Genomic DNA, 7,225 nt, shown 5'->3' with positions numbered 1-7,225 from the left:
GGTATTTTTTGTTGCTATAAATACTCCACTATAGGCTAATGCACAACTTCTTGCATAGTTGGCTCCCATCTGACCCCCAGGAGGGCCAGAATGACTCTCTTTGTTAAATTTGCCTATGACAGTATTTTAAAAATAAGAAATGTAATGATGTCTTCAGAATCTGTGATGGTGTAATGTGACTTTAGCAACCTCTACATGACCAGCAGCAGCAGAGGGTGACAAATTATAAAGTGGCCACCTATACAGATTTTAATAATAAAAAATAATGCATCCACACCGTGTACAGATATTTATCCAGTATTCATTCTTTGTTTCTTTGCACCACTTGTACCTTTTACAACATACAGAATGGTATACAGACTTTTATGGTGGATACTTTGATGGAGTTGGCGATGATGTTTTTAATACACTGTACACACAGCTACTATCTTTTGACATGCTATTGTACAGTACAATACAGCCCTGACCATTGACCTTTCTTTCTTTCTTTCTTTCATTCTTTCTTTCTTTCTTTCTTTCTTTCTTTCAAACTGTCTGCAAAGGACAACACAACCTCATTCATTTACTTTGTTTATATTTGCAGGACCCTTCTAAGTAGCCACCTTTCTTGTTTCAAGCAGCGTTCTGGGGACCTTATTACACTCTGAGGGCAGTTTGTTTATTCAGTTATGGAAATATATCATATACATATTTCTAATAAATGTATTACTGATTTTATATCAATGCATTAATGATAATGTCAATGTTACCTTTCCGAGTTTAACTGCACCTTTAATTAATTCTTTACCTTATTGTTTAATTTTTTGTCATTGTGCATTTCTATTTCCTTGTAGTAATATGATAGCTATGTAAACCAGAGACACATTACCTGTATGTGTACATAATCTTGGCCAGTAAAGCCAATTCAGATTCAGATTTGGATTCTGAACCACAGTACAGTACCACATTTTGTGTCTTAGTAGGCCGAAAATCGAAAAATAGGCCTGGTTAATATTATATTTTACCACCTATAATACTATATAAAGCAAAAATATCCTACATTACCAATACATTTGTATAGCATATTAAAAAAAGTACATATCCCTAATGTTTTGACACCAGGGTGGGGTTAAAGCAGCAGTCTACTGTATCAGCTGTTCATGTTTTGTCCACAAGAGGGCAGTAGTGGATAATTAATTATTCTTGTGTGCTTGTGTGAAATAACATACTAGTTATATGCAGGGTAGTCACATCAAATGTGAATGAATATGCTCAAAGATAGAATTACACATCAACCATCTCAATAAAGCAACTAACCCAGTATGGACTGCAGGTTCTGATCATGTGTTTGCAAATATTTAATTTTTGTATTTACTGCAATGAAGTTGAAACATTTAAAGTCATCTGTTATGTAGTGTATGGGGAGGATTAAGAAATAACAGTCTAACACAGTTAAATACTTACAGCATCTTATATGGGAGGCCTACACATTAGCCACATTTGTGCATGAGTGCAGCACAGCAGAATATTTTTTTCTATTGGCATCAGAATGAACAATGCAGTCAGTCCAAGCATCATCGTCTCTTTTGTATTTTGCTTTTAGGTGGCAGAGCAAATGCAAAGGGGGGTAAAACCTTACGGACCTGCATGGGAATCTCCTGATTTACACCCATAACACAGGTTGCATGCAAGAAAATATAAACACGCACACACACAGAGAATTGCTGTATTATTCTCCCTCATCCCGTGAAGCTAATGACTGTTTTGTCTCTGATCACCCCTGACTGTTTGCTCCCGTGCAGACAGGGTTTACTGGAGTCTTAACCCAAAGACACCATCAGCCATCCAGTCTCCACGCTACCACTCCTGGTAGACTTTTTTAATGTAGTCATCATTTTTAGCTCTAATTAAGAACCTTTTACAGTCATAATGATGAAGGATCACATGTGAATAGGCAACAGATGCATAACATTGGATTCAGTTGTGCAGCTGCTGATCAAACTGTAATAATAGTAATTAGGGCTCTGTAGCTTTTTTAGTTGCAGTGCTGACAGAACAGTCTTCATATGAAAATGGAAAAAAAATGTTGACACGCATAATATTACCAAGTCTGCTGTTTGGAAAACTGGTCTTGCCAGTGCTGTTCAGACCTGTAACAATGTGGTTTACTGTAACAAAACAAAACATGGAGGCATGTGATTCAGGACTTAAATTGTTTAAAGTAAAAGACATGCCTGCATAAAGAAAAACAAAGTGATTGTTGCACAAGCTGTAGGTGGAAGTCGTGGAGAAAAACAGAAGGCCTAAAGGCAGCCAGACAGTGCTTAAGTGTGTTTGTCTAGTTTTATGGCCCTTTTAACTCATAAACACTCAAACCCTCAGCTTGTTTTCCTGGGATAGTCAGGCCAGGCATGTACTCAGCTGCACTAAACCTTAAAAGTCTTTTCCTTTTTTGCCTTCAGTGCTCTCCTCATCTGTTACTCTCACCCAGTAAACATTGTGCTGCAGCATGTTTTTGTGTGTGTGCTTGAGGGTGGATTTGTGTAATTTTGGATGGCATGCACCACCAGTCGGTGACCGGCGGTTGGAGGTGCCTCCCACTGCGCTAACAGGCCTGGCTGAATTGTTAACTGGTCTGTCTGTAAGCCTGACTCTCCACAGAAAAAGAGAAGAAACCATGGAGCCCCAACTTGTAATTACCCCATGGAGGGCAATGCTGCTCCCTCTCTCAATCTCCTCTGGAGCCCTTTGAAGATGCCCCTTAGGGAGTTGGTTGTAATCAGGACACATGACTCATTGATTACTCCTTTGCGGTCTTCCAGGAACATAGCACAAGGAGTGGACGCAGCAGGGGGGAGGGTAGTCCCCTCAGACTGTGCAGATAGACCGGAGGTACAGAGGCAGGATGGACAGCACGACCTGGGTCTCGGACACAAATTAGATGCTATAAACAATCGGATGTGCATTGTTTTTCTGGTGGTTAGCTCAGTTGGTCTGTTAAAGTGGCTATTCATTAGTGTCTGGAGCAAGGATAAGCAACCATATGCTTCAGAAAGTCATGAGTCTGCAGGTTTTCATTCTAGCCAAACTCATTAGTGCAGCGATTAGTACAATGTCAGCGAGTGAGAGGAGGAACTAATCAGTGAATGCATCTGGTTCAATGGTGGGTTTAAAAAACATATAATATCCAGAATGAACAAAACCCACAGTGTAAGAATACACTGTATGTATATATTGTACAATATAGAAGATACATGAAGATGCAATATTTGTGTATTTTGTCTTACATGATTATGGCTGGCATGACATACATTTAATACAAAATACTTACATTATGTTTTGGGTTTGCCCTTTCAATACCACATAATTATACGGTGAACATTTGAAAGGCAGTCTTGCAAGTAATCTGTTTAAAACAGGTCATAGTACACAGAATGAGTTCCCATAGCTTTCCATGGGAAATGGTTGCTTGTCCCTGAAACATGTAATTAGTCACATAACCTGTACTTTTGCTGTCCTCTCACTTTGTAGAATATTTTCCTACATTGTTCTCAGTTTAGTGTCCTTAAACAGGGTCACTGAATACATACAAATCACAAGAAAATCCAAGGCACTCTGTTTTAAAGGGGTACTATGTAGTTTTTGGGAATACATTTACAATATTACTAAGGTAATAATACAAACTCCATAAGCTGTTCTCACAGGAAAACACTTTTTGAAGCTAGAAAGGTGGCAGGGTCCGCCAAATATAAAAAAGTAAAACAGTATGAAACTGTCTTGTCCTTTAAGGCCAGTTTGCTTATTTAGTTTATTCCGTAATAAAAAAAATGTGTGTATTTAGTTTGTTTTAAAGATTGTTGTCTTCTGATTTAAGTTCTCCTCCAAAACTACATAGTGTACCTTTAACTATTAAAATGGCTTTATTGTAAGAAAATCAGTTTTCTTGTGATTTTTATGTCTACAGTACCTTGAACAAACTCAATTTGAGCCCAGGAAGGATGTGCTCCTACCCTTACATCTTTTAATTTATACAGGGTCACTAAATATTGTAAAGGGCAAAACAGTTGGGCTGAAAACATCGGTACAGTGTATCATAACAACAACACAGTTATCTCTAATTGTGTGAAACCAAAAGTCTGTACAAAGTTTGTAGTTGGACTTGCAATAGATTTTAGAGGATGCTTCGTTTAGCATTGTGAAAGACATCTCTGGTAAACATAATGGGCAAAGCAAGTAGACCATAAAAAAGATCATAAAAGATGTCTTTTGATGTTTCTGGGCTTGCACTCTGGACACCTGTGGGGTTGAACCCGGTGACTGGCTGTCCTATGTGGACATGTTGAGCAGAGGTAATTGGGTCATTACTTGTCAAGCAGCTGAATTAAAGCCTGAGGCAATACTAAGGGCAGTGAAAATGTGAATTCATTGCACTGTGCAGGAAGAAAAAGTACAAATATGGATTTTAGAACAACAAGTTTGGGTTCACTGAGGTTTTGTTTGTGTCTCTGAGAACCTTTACTCCTGTGTCAACTCTCACAGAAAGAAACATGTAACTTGTATCAGTTACCTGTCATGAATGATATGTTACGCTATGGTTTCTATTTGCATTGAATTGTTACTTGGCAGTCAAGCGTTGTGGATGTCTTGGTTTTCTCACACAGGTCTGTCGCTGATGTCTCCTGGGAGAGTATTAGTGATGTGGGGTGTGTCGTCCAGGCCTGTTCAAATGGCAAAACGAGAATCAGAGGAGCGTGGAGCTGCAGACAAGTTACACACACCCAAGTCATTGTTGGTGACCACAACGGAACAACAGTAGTCTTGGAGCAGCATAAAAGGCCTACAGCAGAGAAAGTTCAAAAAGCCAGTGAAGGAATGCTGTCCACTTACCAGACGCTTCTAGAGAGGCTCATCGGTCACATTGTGATTGTCTTTATCTCATCAGAGATGAGGATCCTTTTGTGCTGCAGATGATATATTAGCGTATTTCCTCGACTTGTCTGTCCCCATTCATATTGTGATCGCTGCATGATAACATTTCAAGCATTCAGAGTCTGCGTTTTTGTGTAAAAAGCCAAACCATAAATAAGACAACTGTCATGCAGATAGTGGTTGTGTGTGCTTGCCTTGTGTATTAGTGTGTCTTTGTCTGCATCTGTGTGTTTGCAGGATTTCAAATGATTAGTATTGTTTAGTGCGGCAACCATTTAAAAGGTCTATAATTCTTTATTTGCCTACATTTAGCATCTTCTTGCCTCCCGCCCATTATAAAAAGAATGGTCAGCCTAATCAGGGGCTTCTTTGGGGGTGGGCTGGGCTTGTTTGCCAATTGACATTTGGTGAAAGGGTGTTAGATGAAAAAAGCACCTCACACCATGAGGTAGAGGCCTCACACCAAAACCTATTTCAGACATGTTGTGTTTGTGTGTAAAGAGGAACTTGTGTTTGAGTGCGAGGTGGGACTTGTTTTACCACTCAAGCAGAGCACACTCTGTCTGAGCTGTGTGAAGTGTGTTCATCCATGAACACAAACTTTGTAAAAAGAAAAAAGAAAGAAAAAAAGGGTATATTAATGAAGATTGGAATTAAATTAGCCAATTTCCTGTTTTTTCATTGTTTTCACAGCGTAAAGGATGTGATTACATGTTGTTAACCTGTATTTGGGACCTGTTATCTTAGCATTATCATTAGAATAGCAGGCTGATGACATTGCTCACCCTGTAATTACTTCAGTGGAAAAGCAAGTTGTGCAATATTGATCAGTACAGGTCATTAACTTTTGCTTGAGAATGCATGAATGCATTTGAACTATGAGGAACACATAATAAATATCTATAATAAAATGCAATAAATCAGCCCAAATCATCATTATTCTAAGCCAATGTTTTCAATTCTTAAAAAGTTAAGTCCAATATTGGAAAATGTTGACTTTCAACATTATGATGGAAAATACCAGTTTCCTTTTTTTTAGTTTTTTTTTAGGATAACATATCTAAACAAGTTACGGTTACTGGTCCTCCTATTCCTGCACACTTATACCGACAGAAAATCAAGTAAAATTCAGTGGTGGTACGATGTGGCCTGGGGCTTATAAAGCTCCCCTTTTGCATCAACAAGACTCAACAATACTCACACACTTTATAATGACTAGGCATTTCTGAGAATAAAGTGACTCCAATTTGAAGCGCTTGCTTTTCGGACTACTTTGAACAGTAAAGTAGAAAGAAAGCAAGAGCAGGAAGGCGGAACAACTCGATGTGAAAGACAGGCCCTGGACAGTGGTGAAGTAACGGATCTAAGCCCCTCATTAGACAACACACTCATCTGGGGATGGAGGATGGGGCTCTGCAGGGGGCTGCGATGTCAGATTTGCTATGAGGAAATGGCAGAGCACTAGGAATGTGTAGTGAAGTAAATGTCAGCTGACTGCTCTTTGAACTGACTTTCTTTCTCTTTCTCCTCAGTGAACACGCTTCTCTTTATTTTCCTTATCGTATTCAAAGAAGCCTATGTGATTGACAATGCTTTTCAACATATATGTTCATATTTGTGTAAACCCATTAATACAATAGGAACAGTTATGAATTGTTTAGATTTTCTTTTACACATTACTGTCCATGGGTTGGAAATACTTTCCATTGAAACTGAAGCACCTTTGAGCAGCTGTGTCCAAACACAATATACAACAAGCCCCAGATACTTTTTTCACTTATCTGTGGTTGTCATTAAAACACTTTCAATTGTGTCAATAAGCCAACTCGGGATACAGAATTCAAACATTTAAAAGCAAGATCGAAGCCTCTTTTACACAACCTGTTCAAGGCAGAAAGACATCACCCTGATATTCTTACCCGAACTCTGACCATCTCACTCCGCAAACCAACCAACAAAGGCAACGAGTACTAACCAATCAGAGGCAGAGTAGGGTGGGTCACGATTTTGTTTTTGGGAAACAAATTTGCACTGGACAGGGCTGTGACCAGTCCACCGGGAACAGTGCCGGGCTTTAAAGCCAATTTGACATAGTGGCCAAACAGTGTAATTACAACATCCCGTGTTGCAAACTGGCACAAGAAGAGTTTAAACCGGAAGTTAGCCACTCTGCCGACAGAAGTCTTTCATGTGAACGCTCTTTGGCCTAAAGTCGACTTTCTTTGGCTTCATGCACCACTGAACGGGGTCCGCCTCCGATGCTGTATTCAGATTTTCCCTTATTTGATCCATGGTTTTGTCCTACTGAAACTTAGCA

This window comes from Pagrus major, chromosome 15 (assembly GCF_040436345.1).
Source record: "Pagrus major chromosome 15, Pma_NU_1.0".
Taxonomy (NCBI): Eukaryota; Metazoa; Chordata; class Actinopteri; order Spariformes; family Sparidae; genus Pagrus; species Pagrus major.
The sequence above is the reverse complement of the archived record's forward strand: the minus strand, read 5'-3'. Positions refer to the sequence as shown.